The sequence below is a fragment of the Nanorana parkeri genome, unplaced genomic scaffold, assembly GCF_000935625.1.
Source record: "Nanorana parkeri isolate BGI_ZX_2015 unplaced genomic scaffold, ASM93562v1 scaffold1822, whole genome shotgun sequence".
Lineage (NCBI taxonomy): Eukaryota > Metazoa > Chordata > Amphibia > Anura > Dicroglossidae > Nanorana > Nanorana parkeri.
Genome location: NW_017308090.1, coordinates 95,284 through 111,799, shown reverse-complemented (window position 1 = coordinate 111,799; position 16,516 = coordinate 95,284).

The window sequence follows — 16,516 nt, the reverse complement described above, 5'->3', positions numbered from 1 at the left end:
CCGTACCAGCCTGAAGTGAATAGCCGAACAGTGTTCGGCTCACTTCACTTCTGATCGGTCATTCACTCGGCTGCCCTCGGCAGCTTTGTGAATAGACCCCTTAGACAAATTATGCTTAGTTAAAGTACAACACTTTTGAGTTTTGGACAGAGTACCGGGGACATAGAATCCCAGTTGGGTTTTCTTTGAGATCTGTTTCCTTACTGAGATGATGTCCCCTCACTTCATTTCGGGAACAACATGTAATAGGAAAATTTTCAGCAAACTGCAAAGTTTCCTTAATAATATCCATAACTGTGGATGTGCCATGTCTGGACAATGGCCTTATAGGTTCTGCAAACCAAAAGTCTTATGCTGCCCATACACTTATTGAGAACTTTCCATCATCCTATACGTCATGTTTTAAGAGATCAAACTCTGTAAATCGCTCAAAACAATCACAATATCAATAGAAAGGCATTCTCAACTTCTAACATTATTTTCATAGATTGGTTTCTCAAAACTGGTAAACCATCTAAGCTATTGCTGGTTGATTGCTATGGACTGCTCAATAACATGTAGTTGTTTTTGTTTACTGAAAGCTGATAGTAAGGCCTGGTTCACACCTAGGTGTTTCAGAGCCGTTGGAAAAGTGCTTTTAAATGCCCAACACAAGAAATTCCATGATTTTCAATGGCCCCTGTTCACACCTGAGCAGAAAAACACCAAATTCCCAAACAGGTACATGAGCTTCTTTGGGCAGTTAAAAGAGCGTTTTTGCCCCATAGACTTCAATGGAAAAGCCTAAAAACGCGCAGCAGAAGCATGTTGCACATGTTCATGCACGTTTTTGCGTGTCTGTACATGAGTTCGTCCATTGCCCGCAATGTTTTATAAGCTGCCAGTCAAAAGACGCATCTTCATGTACGCGCATACAAACATGCGCCAAAATGTGCAAAACCCACATAAACATGCAAATAACCACATGCTGAACACGTTCGTAAAAATTATGTCGTCTAGGTGTGAACCGGGCCTAAGTTTCCCTAATTGCCACAAAATTGCCAAGTGTATGGCCAGCAGTAGGGAACAGAATGCTGCTATTTAGATGCCCAGTTGTCTACTGATTGCTGAGATTCAAACTGAGTATGACCTAGGCTATTAAATCTGAAACTGTCAATGTCAGCTGGAGCACACTGTGAAACTGGATTTTCACAGTGTGGATGAGACCTATAACTATGGTTAATGAAATCAGGCACCATCTAGGCAGAAAATACTATAGGTTCATCTTTATTGATATACTTTCACACTTATTTTTATTTTACTATTGATAATGCAACATAACACACCTCAGCAACAGTCCATTGTAGTTATCAATTTTACCCACATAAGAAACATCAGTTACAATAAAGTGCAGCATATGGCTAAAACTAATTAATTTAATTAAAAATGAAATATAACCCTAGGCCTTATTTCGAAAGCATACAAAAGAGGCTGCAGTTTAACAGATGCATTTAATTAAATTTTGTTATTATCTTACACCATGTATAGTTAGCATTTACATGCAGAAATACAACTGGCACTAGAATCATTAAAAGGACAGTAAGATGCTGTCAAATCGCAAAAATAGCAAGTTTTTCAGTAATTACAGAACTAATGATTCATGCACATTTGTATGTGCTTAGAGAAACACTATTACGAAACATTTTTATTCTGATTCCTATATGTGATTAAAGCAGAACTCATTGTAATCCTTTTTTTTAAATTCCTTTCCCCTATCCCCATCTAGGAAAAAACGATTCTTCCTCACTCCTCACCCCCTTATGCTCCAGAACTGCCTTATATCAGAACTCCAGGCAAAAGTATTTTTAACCTTTGCAGTGCGGGGCTAAGTGCTAATTTTTTTTAGGTGTTAAAAAAATTATACTCACCCGATTCTCAGAGCCAGCTTGCTTTTAGACTGGTCCCTGAGAATCAGGTGTATAGGACATGAGGACACCAAGGGACATGCCATTGCTGCAATGAAGCAGGAGACAGGCTTCATGGACTGGAGTAGCAGCCAGCCTGCTCTGCGGTTTGGGTGAATATAACTTTTTTGGCACCTTGACAAAAGCAAGCACTTAACCCTTTCAGTGCTGGGTTAGCCCCACTGCAAGGGTTAAGAACACTTTTGCCGGGAGTTGTGCTTCAAGAGTCCTCCTCTGTTGTCCAACACCAATCCTCTTCTAAGTTGAATAATGGCTATCTTCAGTCAACCCCATCCTGTGAGCCCAAGCTGTTAAGGATAAATATCCATGGTGTTATTATTAACACAATAGAACACTGCATACACCTACTCTCAGAAGTCACTTATTACTAGGATTGTCTTATCTGCAAACTCCATTGAAGTCTTCGGGGAGCGAATCTTAAATTGTAGCTAAACTCAAAAACAAACATTTAGGGGTCTATTCACTAAGCTGCCGAAGGATCTAGCCGTAGCTTCGGCTGATCCTTCAGCTAGCTTCGGCCCCAGGACCCCTTCGGTTCAGTAGAACCGAAGGGCTGCTGTACGGGCTATTCGCTATAGCCCGTACAGCTCCCGAAGTTGGCCGAGCGGCTCAGTCGAGCCGAAGGCATATGCCTTGGCTCGACTGAGCTGCGGTGAAAGCCACTGGCCGGCCGACAGCCCGCTTCCGACAGCTGGGCGGAGCCAGCCATCATCTCACGGCTGGCTCCGGCCACTTTCAGAGAGATCAGCATCCCTGGTTACCAGCTAACCAGATACGCTGTCATTACACACTGAGAACCCGGCCGGGCCGCTATGATATCTCCGTGGCCTCTCCGTGTTCTCAGGGTGTAATGACAGATGGCGTTCCTGGCTACCCGGTAACCAGGAACGCCATCTGTCATTACTCTCCCGGACGCTCTGGGAGTCTAATATGACTGCCGGTCACCCGGGAGAGAAACACTTTCTCCCAGAAAGGTTCACTTGGTTCTGACGGCAGCAGAACCGCCCTGACAATAGAAAACAGTTGGGCGGAGCTAGCTGCCAGGGCAGCAGAACCACCCGTACAATAGAAAACAGTTGGGCAGAGCTAGCTGTCACTGCTAGCTCCACCCAATTGTTTTCTATTTGATTTTTTACTACTTTTTAAACTGTTCTTCTATTCTGCTCGGTACCACAGAGGTACCGAGCAGAATGCGGCGGCATTCGGCTATTCACTCACTGCTGTTCGACATGAGAATAGGCCGAAAATCAGCGAGTAGCCTGCCGGAGGTTCGGCTTAGCCGATCCAGATGTTGGATCGACTGAGTCGAACTCCTTCTGTACTTTGGGTCGACCGAACATGCTGAGCATGTTCGGCCGACCCGAAGCCACCCGATGTACGGCTGATTTCAGCTGATATATGGCTGAAATCAGCCGTATCAGCCTGAAGTGAATAGACGAACAGCGCTCCGCTCACTTCGCTTCGGGTTACGGCAGCTTAGTGAATAGACCCCTTAATATATTGCAGCTTTACCAATCCTTAGATGTGGTGGCTGCATTAGTATTTTGTGGGCTCTTTCCCTTTATTTTCACCTGGTGATTCTGCCACACTTTCTGTCCTAGGGTGGCTCCACACTATGGAGGAGCAACAGAGATACCCTTGGACAGCAACATTCCAACCTTGGAGAGGCTAGTGTTAGATGCACTAGCAAATTTAGATGGACTTGACTAACAAATTATATCTGAACTCCAGCCAACACTTTTTAAGCATTTATAACAACCTTTTTTTTTCTTTTGGGATAAAGGTTTTACATGAATTAATACAAACAAACCATTGTTATCAGAGTTGTCAGTGGTAAATGGTTTGTGTGAACACTTAACTGCCATTTTTGCTGGACAGGTTGGTCTGCTAAAGGAAGTTGAATGATAACAGGTTTACTGGCCAGATAACCAGTTTAAAATAAATGAAATGAGCATACAAAAAATAAAACTAATGCAGCCACCTCATATGAGGATCGGTAAGCTGCAATAAATTAGATTTTTGCTTTTGGGTTTAGATACACTTTAGTTCTAAATTCTGGCTATTTTGTTGGCAAGCTATTGTCAGATTGTCAAAAATTGTATAGCGGAAATAAGGTGCTTGTATTGAAGTTTTAAGGGTGTCATGGGAAAAATACAAATCCGTTAAATTACATGCTTGTATGTGGTGAATAACAGTACATTTTTTACAGACAGCATCAGTAGCACCAGATTCTGACATCACATATTTTGGATGAGTAATTGATTTTTTTAAACTTTAACATTAGCTTGGCTTAAATACAGCAGCAATCTGATTAATTGAAACTTAGAGGTAGATTTGGCTCCAACACCTTATTGTTTTATCAAGTTGTAGGAAACCTGATTTGAATGATGGAAGTAGCAGCCACAACAGATCTAAAAGCCATAGAAAAGTTTACTTTAAAAAAAATAAAGCTAAAGTCGTCATCGTACAATTGGTCCAGTGGCAAAACAGTTTAATAGTATTTTATTCTTAAGTCACAGCGCTAGCAAACTGATACTGGTCCCTATGTGATAAACTCTAAACCAATAGATATACGTGATAATAACAATAAAAGTGATAAATGGTGTGACAGACAAAATTGAAAAAAAATAAAAACAAGAAAATGTCTTCACAAACGCCTTTTGGGGGAAAAAAATAATCAGTATTTGAAATGATAGGACATCATAGCGTAAAACCATGTATTAAACAAATCATTTAAAAATGAGTACAGTTACATTTAAAATAGGATAAATCTGCGCAAAAATCTCCTACAAAATCCAGGTGAAACTCCACTCAGCAGTCCAAACGGGAGTGAAATATCATAAAAAAGATCCCCATTAGATTATGCCGGATCCATGTTTCGTCACTTCCGGACTTTTTCAAGAGCGATTGCCAGTTTTTAAATTATTTGTTTTTAATAAATGGTTTTACACTATGATGTCCTTTACTATCTTGTTTATGAGGAAATGTTGAAAAAGTCACCATTTCAACATTGATGCCATTCATCCTGTCTGTGTGGTGAGAAGCCATCTGAGAAGTAACATCAATGTGGACTGCTTACTATAACTAAATTATATTTATACTAGGTCACATTAATTCTGGTGAGTGCCATATCTGAAGGAGCACGTTGGGATTTACAATCACTAGCACTAATGGAATGCTGAGAAAAGCTCTGAAGATTGTATAAAGACTGGGATTGAATTTAAACTACTGGGTTTTTTCACAAAAAGTGATTGTGAGCACATTGCGGACATTTCCTTGTTGTTGTTTTTTTTTGTCCGTCACACCATTTATCACTATTTATCACTTTTATTGTCATCGCATTTATCTATTGGTTTAGAGCAGTGGTTCTCAACCTCTGTAACCTCAGGACTCACATTTGTCTTTGGTCATGAAGTCATGACCAAGTCGCTCTGCAATGGAATGCACGGCATTGCGGTACCGCGCATTCGGGTGCGGGAGATCGAACTGTGGTTGGAAAGTGCTTTTGGGGAACCATTGAAATGAATGGCAATGCAACATATCTTCCACACCAGAACGCGTAATAGGTGTGATTGCTTGGTACAGTGCATTAATTGGACTGTGTGATTAATACACTGTACTAGTGTGAACAGGCGCTTTAAAACACTGACATACATACACAACCACAGACACAATCTCACACACTCACAGAAATTCTCAAACACATATACACACTCCAAAAAAATATTATTTTTGTTTTAAGGTCCACCCAGTCTCCCTATCTTATGAGAACTGGAGTGAATCCTCAGCCTGGGTTCCAGTGTTGGCTGCTGTGCTGTAATGGAGCTCCATCCAATATGTTTATTGCTTGTACAGCATCTCTTGTCTGCCCTGTAGAGGTGCCCGGAACCAGAATATGATGTCACTTTGGTCCAGGCACCTCTACAGGGCACATGAGGGAGCTGTGAGCAATACACGTATGGATATACCATAGCCCCATTCTATCCCAACTCAAGCCGACACTCAGCACTGGGCAGAATATTTTGAATGGCTGTTTGGCACGAGAACTGACAGTGCTGTGCTAGGGGGAAGCTTAGGAGCCCCTCACCTAGGAAAGTGGAAGGCATGGGGCGAACCACTGAACACAGGGTCACGACCCACTTTTGGGTCACGACCCACCAGTTGAGAACCAAGGGTTTAGAGTGTATCACATAGAGACCAGTATAGTTTGCTAGCTCTGTGATTTGAAAATACATTCACTACCTGCTTTTTGAGGTCACACAGCAGCTTATGGTTTATAGATTTGCACATTATATATAAGTCTGTGTTCAGATGTCACATCAGCGCAGCCCTTATTATTTTAAGTTTAATAGCTTTGTTTGGGAGTTTCTTTTTTCGCAGTAGCACCCTGCACTAATTAAGAAAATTTAAAACAGAGTACACAAACCCCTTCCCATCCATGTATCTCCGTTATTTCCCAAAATATTCCAAATATAGACTCCATGTATGTTTTTGGTAGAAATTGGTTAGCATAATGGCAGTATGCAAGCACTTTAATAAACAGCAAATAGAAAGAGACAAGACAGGTGTTATTTTGCAATAAACATGTTTTGAATGTATTTTCTGAGAGACAATAGCTACAAATATTGTTCAGTGGCTGGAAAGAATTTAAGCACCTTGGTTAGTCTGCAGTATAAAAAGGTAGAGGTGAGGCAGGTTTTACCTTTCAATAAAAATTGCAAGATATGTATGTCTTATAAATCTGAGAGACAGTAGCCACACATTTACAGTGTGTTAGAAGCCCAGAATAGGCCAGGAAAGGTGGAAATAGATGGTAGGAATAATATTTTTGGGAGGCTGGATATAATTTTAAAATGTGTACCCTGCTGCTGACAGCATGGTCCTGTGACATAGACACATCACATTTTACATGCCAGTGGAGGGCAGGGATTGCCTTCTGAGAAAAATAATGGTGGCTGGGTCCCTGCCACTGTGGTGTAGCACAGGTCATAAACTCATGGAAGCTGGCTGATTCCATGAGCTGGAATGGAAGTACCCAGCATTAAGATACTGGACATGGGAGTGATTTGGAGACATTTTTCCTCTGCTTCGGAAGCTGCGGAAGAGACACTTGCGTAGGAAGCGTGCTGCTAGAGACGGCAAGGTAGGTATAAAAAAATTCTGCAGAGGTTCAAGCCTTTGTCCCTCCTCAGAATGGCCCTATGAGTCTCCTCTCTGCTTGTAATGGCATATCCTAAGCCCTTGTGAGACATATTTATCTCACTAGAGATGGAAGGGGAGTGTGGGCCTTTTGCTGCTTACTTGTCTAATTGAGGTGCTGCTCCCACCAAGCTCTGTGGTGGAGTCATGTGTTTCCTCATGCATGTGGTACTCAAATGCCTGGTGCTTTTGAACTAGTAGAAGAGAAAGAGGAAGCAGAGGGTGTGTTGCCAATAATTGCAGACAACTGGTTACTCTTTAAAAGAAAAGTCATGTACCAGATTTTGTGACTAAAATTTTAGTTTACTGCTGCATGTACTGCAATTTACTGTGAATATATGTTAATATATGTAACAACAGAATTTTTACAAAATATTAGCCAAAAGAAAACTGCACCAATACTTTTTATCCAACTTAGTATAAAAACTTTATGAGACAAAACTAAAAAGTAGCGATAAAATGTCAGTGAGTAAAATGCATTATTCCAGCTCTGTGAATACTAGTCTGCTCTTTTATCTATTACAAGCTTACCTGATGTATGACTTTCTGAGACGCTAGATCTTGTACCGAAGCGGAAAGCCTCCGAGCTGTATTCAGCCTCATAGTTATAATCCATGAACAGTTTTTTAAAAATGTATTACAGCATAACTTGTAGCAAAATCGCATTCAATGTGAACTCCTACAAATATATCTAACATTTAAAGTAGATATATTTTAAACTAACTGAATAACATTTACAGGGCTATTCACAAAAGGGTGAAGTGTTTGGAGAAGGCAGGAGAAGTGAACAATCTGGGACAACATAGCTGATTTGGAAAAATTCTCCAATTCAGCTCACTTTCCAGTTCAGCTATGTTGACCTAGATTGTTCACTTCTCCGAACTATTTACCCTTTTGTGAATAGCCCTGCTAGTTTTCAAAAGCGCTATGTATCAAACAATTGTCATTAACATTAAAACACTTTTTCTGATCCTATGTTAAATCTCAGTGCTGCTGATCTCCTACAGTCTATTTGCTTTGCTATAACTTTCATTTTAAATGCACTCACCTCAGCGATGTCTTGATGGTATTTTTAAGGTCAGCAATCCTGATAGTGACAAAAGTGTCATATACCTGAGCAATGTGCATTGGCATGACTGACTGCTTTTAGTATCCAAAGAGAAAGCATGTTACAGGGTGACAAAACCCTATAACAGAGAGTGCCTGAACAAAGACCTTCATGTCAAGATCTCCAGGTATTATTTTAATGAAAGCTGTGATTTCAAAATATTGAAAAAAAAATCTTAAAATTACAGTAACATGTTAAAGTTTATATGGTATTTTAGTAAATGGGTTTACATATACTTTAACTATTAAACTCTTAAAGCTTGACTCAAGTTTTTTGATAGGGAATCTATATGTTTTAAGTACTTCTGGACAACTGTCCTCCCTTCCCTGCCCTCTCCATCCCATTATTCTATTACTTCCAACCTCAAATTAGCTGGTGACTTCTTGTACTTCTTTCAGGTACTCCTAGAATGAGATCCTAATAGGTTGGACTTGATGGACTAATGTTTTTATTCAACCTCAAATACTATGTAACTATGTACTGGCTGTGGTCTACACAATTCCCTCATCTCCATCAATGAGCCATCAGGTTGTGGCATGTGGCCCATGTGTGGCTTTTTCTCTTTAGACTCCAATAGAGAAGCTTTCTCCTTTCAAGCTTACAGGAAGAAGGTTTTTCCTTTAGGGCCTATTAAAAAGGTCCGTGCATGTGCAATATGCTGCAGCTAAAAAGGTAATTGAAGAAGATCACAGACCTGCTTGACCTGGCGATGGCTGCTGTCGGTGTAAAAAGCCAACTAATCTGTGGTCATTGGAGAGTGTAATGTCTGTAATAGGAAGAGTAATTAAGTGGAACAGTTGTCTCCAGCATTCTTGAAGGTTTTGTTACACTTTAACCCCTTCATGACTGGCCTAGTTTTCAGTTTCTGTTCATAAATGACTGACACGCTTTTTACATTTTTGCTGCGTGATTCTTCCACAGCAGTAATATACTTTCTTACTAAATGTACCCACACATATAATATATTGTTTTCTAGAGGACAGATAGGGCTATATAATTATATCAAACATGTACCTAACGCCTCACTTAGTTTGATTCAAATCTAAAAAATGAGGAAAAAAACTAGAAGAAAACACTTTTTTTCACAAGTTTTGATTATTTTTTTGATTTGTTTTTATATAATTATAGTATAAAAATATATTTATATATCATTTTTATTTTCCTAATTTTGTTTTACACTTTATTTATTTTTTTATACTTTGTAAAAAAAAAGGAAAAAAAATAACTTGTTTTTGTCAGTTTATATCAAGCAGTCACTATGACTGCTTGATAAAATAACTTTTTTAATTTTTGGCTATTATTAGGCTGCTCCAAACTTAGGAACAGCTAATAATAACCTTAGAGACTGATCCTGACAGCATGTCAGATTCAGATCTCACTAAAGCTCTTTGATCCTACCTAGATGATCAGAATTGATACATTTCAAGCAAAGAGATACATTGTATCTCATAGCTTCATAAACATCGGGCCAGTCTATGGAGCTGTCAAAACAAATAGCAGGGAGGTGAGTCAACCTGCTGCCTTTCTGCTATTTTCAGCTGTCAAATACCGGAGCGCTATTTATCGCTCCCCTATTTGCATGTAACGGCTTCATTTTGTCATTAATGAAAGAAATAAGCTTTCACAAAATGAATGCCTTAATACTGAGGCATTCATTAATGACTGGTAACCTCTGAGAATCAGCAGTTACCGGCATTACAGAGCCTGATATAACTCGTCACGTACAGTGTACGTGGCCAGTCATATAGGCACAAAGTGCCGGGACGTACAGTGTACGTCTCCCGTCACAAAGGGGTTAAGATCCCTTCTTACATTCATTGTCAGTCATTTTCACTTTAATCCACCACTATTGTAGAAGTCAAGGGTGTCCCATTGGAGGGAGTTTGAGTTCTTGCACATACTCTGTGACAAAAAAGCCCTGTTCTTCTGCCACAAGATTTTAAAAACATAGCACTGATACTGTATACTGTACATCTGTACTGTGGAAATCAGTATACGTTAATCATTGGAGGGAAGTATATTCATTATTCCTGTTGGGCTGTATATATCTACATATATACAGTTGGAAAAAGGAACTCTTCCAATCTGAGAGACCTGGAGCAGTTGGCGAAAGACGAGTGATCCAAAATTCCTGTAGAGAGGTGTAAGAAACTCATTGATGGTTACAGGAAGCGATTGAGTTCAGTTATTTTTTTCCAAGGGCTGTGCTGCCAAATATTAATTGAAGGTGTCAATAATTTTGTCCAGTCCATTTTTGGAGTTTTGCGTGGAATATGTCAGATGTGGCTTTGTTTTTTTTCACTTTTTTGTGTCATACCAATAAAAACAAAAGAAATAAACATGAGAATGCCTAAACATTTGTAATTGCAACAATTTTCTGCACTAAGTGGTGCATTATCTGACAGAAATGCAGCGGTGGCAATATTTTTGGCCATGACTGTAATATATATACAGTATATGTACACAGTATATACACAATTTTGTCTTAAGGAAAAATAAACACCTGCTTCTTTATCTCTGTATTTAACCCAAAATATCAGCATAATAGCTGAGCAGCTAACATTTTGAAAAAGAGAGGTCAACAATAGCAAATTTCTCTCATGACAGATGTACTTTATAGCTATTTAACAATAACTTTACATGTTTTACAGATGGAGATTTTAGCTAATGAAAATAAGTGTTTTTGTACTGTAGGCCAACAATTACGTATCTGCTCTTGGCTAACGTACAATACCCAAGCCACTGAATGTCTTTATAATAGAGTGCACATTATCAAATCAGATAGATCATAATGGCAAGCAACACATCAAAACCTTTCAGAAGCAATTTGTATTTAGTAAGGCATGCCTGAAGTGACATATTTGGCCAACCTTTTGTACATTACCCATACGTCTTTCTGGCAAGCAATACACCAGGATTATCCATGCAGGAAGAATTCTTAATGTATAGTACATCAGAAAACATATCACATCGCCTGTCTCATAGCCTCCCATTTTTTCGGTGTTACGAACAGTCAGACACTTTTTTACAGTCATCTCTGCCCCCCCCTCTACTGTTAGAAGCATGGCCATTCTGCCCACACAAGCACAGACATACAAGGGGATTGGTCATGAACCAAGATGATCGAGATTGACAGCAAATCTTGCAGACTACTAGCTGGTACGGAGGACTCCAAATGGTCTACATTGTTCCCTTTTTTTCTGAACAGCAGCTAACCTCAGGGTGAGATTATTTTTTAAATACTGAATTATATTATATTTTCATATGTTCTTACATTTAATTTCTCTATTCAGACCTCTATTATTTTCGATTCTAACCAATCATTATTTGACTTGTTATTGGTCAGCCCAAGAAGCTATTTGATTTCATACATGGGAGAATTATTTGTGAGTATCTCCATCAATGAGATGATGACCATGCATGTAATGTTACGGTGTTCTAAAAAAGATAAGTGTAAAAAATACATGTGGGAGTGAGGTTTCGGAGCAGGAGGGTTGAGAACTGGGGGTGGGTGGAATTGAGATGGTGACTATGCATGTAATGTGACTGTGTTCTGAAAAGGATAGGTATAAAAAATGTGGGAGGGGGGATTCGGGGCAAGGGGAGGAGAGAACTGGGGTTGGGCAGAATTGGGCTTTTAATGGGTTTTAATTTGTAAAATATTTGTCAAATATGTATTTTTGTTAATCTGTATATATTTAAAAGGTTTAAAAGGTGCAGAAATTGTTGCCCATAAAGTAATACCAAAATATAGTAACAAAACAGTATTCTCCTAAAAATCATGAAACTAGTATATTTTTTATTATTAAACTGTATAAATACTTATATTGCTTTACAAGGAAGGCCAAAAACTCTGCATTTGCAGTTGAATATCTATAAACTTTCCATCAACCACATTCATTTGTCTCAACCTACTCCTGATACACTAGGGAGGTTGCTTGGATTATTCTGCCAATTGAATTCAGCAAGTATAGTGGCTGACAGAAAGAAATAGGTTTCTATACTTTATAGACCAGTCAATAACCCATTATGCCACAAAGTCTCCATGCCAGGAGTTTATTCTTTGTTTTTAATCATTCTCATCTAACTCTTGGAAACTACTTAGCGCTCATGTGATCTGCCACGAAAAATGAGCTCCGAGAACAGAAACAAATTTTGAGCCAACTGAAAGATCATTAAAGTTGAAGGTGTATACACACTCTACAAAATGAAAATGACAAGAGTTTAGATTGTGAGTGCTAACTTTTGGAAGGCATTACTCTGTTTCATAACACTTCAAGCATTACTTTTCTTCCCTTATCTCTCAAGGTGCTCTGTTAAAAATCAACAGACATAAATAATGCAATAAATCACAAAATTCAAGATAGACTATCAGAAGTGTTCATCTTCTTTCCTTATTCATTTTCACTTCATGTTCAGGGTAAAGCTTGATACAGTATTTATGTACTCTACAACAAATTCACAGTGGCAGTCAGAAAATGAAATGTAGAATAAGTGTAGAATAAGTTTTATTACTTTTTAGTCAACACAGATAAACACATTTAAAGAGGAAATCCAGGCAGACATGTACATTCTATAAATATGTAATCTTTGAAAATTAAAATCATTAAAACTCTCTTAAAATAAATGAGGGCATAAACAGCAAAAATAAACGTCAGGGTGGTAAGCATAAAAAAGCACAGGTAAAAGAATTTAAGCACATACACATGGATCAGATTAATTTCATTCAAATGTAATTTTGACAAGATATTATAGCATTCTGATGTATTACACCAATAGCAACCATTTTGTGTTTTCTGCTTCATAGAGCTGACAGGATCTTTTATTTCTCACAGGAGAGGGGACATGTTCAACAACAAATGCTGCTTAAACCTGAGGTCTTTCCGATCTCTTCTTTTTTTTTTTTCACAAACCAGATTTTAATTTGCTTTAAAACTCCAGCTAAAACGTTTTTGTTACATTTTGAAAAGAATGGAACCTACTGGCTAAATTTAATCTAAATTCAAAATTGTAAACCAATCAGTGGGGATTCTGTGTGATGTCACTGACCAAAAATGCTCATGACCATGATTGATCTATGATGTCACCCAGGAGGTTCCTTGGTTCTGTCTTGACATTCCAGCTGTGCCACAAAACTGTCATTCCCTATGGGAGTATCGGGGTCTGGCTTATTGTATATAACACTGAATCTACATTACTGAGATTGAGAGAGTGGTAGACGTATTGTTTATTTATTATCTTTTTCTAAAGTGTGGGAGTTTTCATTTACTATTTAACTTCTTTGGTTATTGAGTAGTAAGTAATGCTATGTACCCCTTACTCATGCACATATGGGGGGAGGGGTGGGCATCTAAGGGCACACTTATATTAAGTCTTCTCCCGCAGGCCCCACATCCAGCAAGCCATGGATGTGGGGATGAGGCCATTGTCCCCAATAAAAAGAGGACAAGATGCCTTGTGGGGAAGGGGTTAAGGCTCTATACTCAACCCCCTGCAAACTTAACTTTGCTCTGTTCACCTATCCCTTATGTTCAGTAGACGTGGAGTCCAGGTGGGGCATTTTTATGTGCAAAAGTTGTACAGCTCTAGGCAGAGCCACACAGTGAAAATGTACAGAGTGGCACTGAAGGCATTTGTTTGTCAGGTTTAACCATTTTCAACAGTTTCACATTTTTATTTAGTTTTTATTAGTGAAAATAAATAAAAGTTGTAAAAATCAAGTCAGTGATCCACTGTGACAGACAGATGAACTTCAGTTTAATCTTTATCCGGAAAAAGCTGAGATTACCTGCAAAGGATATTTCCATATAACTGCAAAACTGTGAGCTTGGCAGATGTGATATGAAGAATGTATGGTAATATAAAAGTTCAAATAGAGTTGTGTTTCTGAAAGAAAAGCTTGAGGGCCTGTCAAAAGTTAATGTTATTTAGAAAAGTGAGATATTTATTATCCCAGCTGTATTCTTATCAACTGCCACAGGCAGAAATAGATGCTATTTTCCTTGTGATTTAAATACTCAAACTTATAAGAATATATAAATTAAATAATGCCATTTGCAGGTCACATTTCAACATGCAAACTACCCCCTTTTGTTACTGTAACTTTTTCTTCCATCCATTCACAACAGCAATTAAAAAATAAATCATTCAGACAAGAGATACAGCTATACAATTGCAAATGCTATACTTATAGAACAGAGGTGGGTGAATCTCCTTGGGTTTTATTGGTGGGGAGGTTTGTCGAAATCTGCTTGAATTCCACAAATTTGAACTTAGCATCAAACCCTATTTGCAGGGGGAATCATGATACTACATTCTGGCCATTTCAAAGAATGTAGGGTAGTAGACAAAACGGATAATAGTTAAGTGTTTGTGACTATAAGAGTTAAATGGTAGCTATTCCCTTTAGTAGCTCTATAGTACAGGGCTGGGGGAGATATATATATATAGCTTTGGTAGGGTGCCACTTAGATTAGGAGCCCAGTTTAGAGTAGAAAAAGATGAAGCAGGAGACTGGCCAATAAGACGCTCCGGGACCAGGCTCACCAATATGTAGTTTCCCCTTAGGGGGGAAAGCATGGGGGACAGGTGTAGGACTTTGTGACTACTAATATGCCTACGTAAGGATGCAGGACTCTGGGCAACCCCTCCATGGCTCTGGGCTACACCTTGATGATTCTTACCTCTCATTTATTAATGGTAACTACTGTGTGTTCTTAAAAGAATGTGCCATCACCTGGATGTGGATGACTGAAGTGTGTATTATTTTGCACAAAAGAAGCATTAAGTAAAGTATTGAAAAGGCTCTATGTGTGAACTGATCATTTTCATGACCTCAAGATGGGGGCTACTGCTGTGAATGAGCTTACGTAGGTTGGACTGCTGCAGTAAAACCTGAGGAGTGCATGCGTAAGACCACTGGCTGGTTAGGCTAGTCCAGGTGTGTCTCAGTGATGGGCTCTGCCACAAAGGGTGGGGTGCAGTGATTCCGCCCAATGCCTTGAGTACCTTGAAATGTTCAAAGTATTCCAGGGTGTCTGAGCCACAATAGGGGCAGCCAGACTATGAAGAGTTAATGGAACACACGAAGCAATGCCTGGCACCACTCTGGCGTTGCACATGCAGAACATGTGGACTGGCACACGTCCACCATGTTATATTACAAGACTAATAGGTAAGTTATTGTGAAAACGGTCACAGGGAGCTAAACACTGTCATGGGAGACATGTATCCATGCAAAAACAAATTTAGAAAATTACCATACAGCTAAGAGGGCAAGATTGAAAATACACAAATGCTGCTGGAGGAACAAATGCTTGGCTGTGAAATAGATTTTAGAATCAGTAAGGCTTACATTCAGCAGCACCCAAATCTGACTCATTTTAGTTTGAATATTGTAATATATAAAAAGAGGAAAATGGAATGAGGTTCCCCCTAATATTTCAACCAGACCCTTATCCAGGCATACAGCCTAGATGGCCAGGAAAGGGAGGGCAGCTAGTGTGCCAGACCCCTTGGATGTACCAGATCAGACCCCTTTGCTGCACCTTTCAACATTGGTGGGATACCTTGCAAGGGGGGTGGGGGGCTAAGGCTGCACCCTTGCAAAGTACCCTTTTCCCAATGTTAAGGGAAAAGGGCCTCCTCCCAACCTCTGATGCCCCAAGGGGGGTGGAAATAATATAGCGGGGAATTATTATGTATTCTGAAAGCCCCTTTAATAATAATAACCCAGATAACTGCCCCTCCCCACTTACAACACAGCAGCTAGCCACGAAATCCTTGTGAATCATGATGGCCTGTTGCCCATCTGTGTTTATACACCACCCTCCCATCGCTAAATGACAGATTACTTTGCTGAGAGAAATCTGAGAATTGCAGGTGACATCATTGATGAATTTTGGTGTGGCTTGTAAACATCAGTGAATAACGGGTCATCGTCGTATTGGTCACAAAAAAAGTTGCACTTATTGATCTTTCAGGGCAGGTTATAAAGCAAAAGCTGAAATGTTGAATGATTACTATAGACAACACCTTCATTTCCCTGTCCACCAGTTCTCATAAAAGGATCCCCACACTCTCTTATAACTTACCTTTGAGACAACTTTTAAAGAGTGTTTAAAGCACTCTTGTTGTTTCTGAGCATTCTTTTTCCAGATGTGCATTCACAGCCAGGACCAGATTTAACTGCCTCCGGGCCGGCCGTAGTAGAAAAACGGCCGGCCCGGAGCTCTCTAGATCTGAG